The sequence below is a fragment of the Corvus hawaiiensis genome, chromosome 1 (genome assembly GCF_020740725.1).
Source record: "Corvus hawaiiensis isolate bCorHaw1 chromosome 1, bCorHaw1.pri.cur, whole genome shotgun sequence".
NCBI classification, from domain to species: Eukaryota; Metazoa; Chordata; class Aves; order Passeriformes; family Corvidae; genus Corvus; species Corvus hawaiiensis.
The window spans coordinates 27,117,268-27,118,458 of record NC_063213.1 but is presented as its reverse complement, the minus strand read 5'-3'; positions in this window follow the sequence as shown (position 1 = coordinate 27,118,458).

The following is a 1,191-nucleotide window of genomic DNA, read 5'->3' as shown; positions in this document are numbered from 1 at the left end:
TGGCCTTTTAATCCTTTGCATTTAAATTAATTTGCTCACAGCCTTTTTACCCTGATGAGGGCTTTGAATGAGTAAATGGGAGACAGCTGCTTCATTCCATTTCTTGCAGTGACTCTAAAGAAGTGTGTTTCCATCATTTTCCTTGTATTCCATTTAGCAATCTTGAATATCCTCTTGGGCACCCTCTAAAGAAGTTTCTCCAAGCCACAGGTGAGAGGGCAGCGACCCGCATTTTAAGATGGCAGGTGACCCAGAGGAAGAAGTGAAAAGCAAATGACCTCTGTGTTCCTGGAATCAGAATTGGCTGACCTGTTTGCTGTATTCCTTCGCTGCAGCTGCTACAGAGCTGGCTGACTTGTTTTGCAGTGACACTTTTGTGTGACCACTAAGTACAACTCTGTTTAAAATCCTCTGTATCTGGGGCCATCGTGTGGTGATTTTCTTCATTACGAGTCCTTTTTGACCAACATGGTATTTGTTATTGAATCAATTTTCTTTCTTTTACTAATTTCTGCCAATCATATAGGCAATATTTTAGGAATAGTAAACCCTTTCTGCATGCCACTGGGCAACTTGAGGGTTTTATTGTTATTTTCTGTCTCTATGTTGCATCTTGCAATGAAAAACTCAGAATGTGGATGTTCTTTGTTTTTTTTCATAGTGTTTTTTTTGCTTATTAGTCAATCAGAAGTGTACTGTTGACAGACTCTAAAGATTGTTTTATAAGACGAAAGAATGCTGGCTTCAAACAAAATGTGTTTTGATTGTAATATTAGGTGGCTTTTATATTGCCTTTGAATATACTGGTGATCTATCCATATAAATCAGTGTTCTGGTTAGGTGCATTTAGATATCTTTTACTTAATTTCACAAATAATGGATTAGGTGTTGAACTTCCCTAATTTATGACTTTGCAAATGAGTAATTAGAAGATGGAAAATTATGTCTGAAATTAAGTTAAAAAAATGGAAATCCAAGACTGCTTTTCCTTTCTTCCAAGATCACACAACTGCTTTGTCTATGCTACACCAGGCACTAGAGGATACAGAGATGTCTCACTTGCTGCTATGGATTTTCTTTGAGTTTTTTTTGGTGGTAATTTTCTGCATGAAGTTCCTTGGAAAAGACGGATTCCTAAATTGTTTTTGGGAACCTTTTTCTTCTGACACTTTTAATTTATTTTAGATTCTT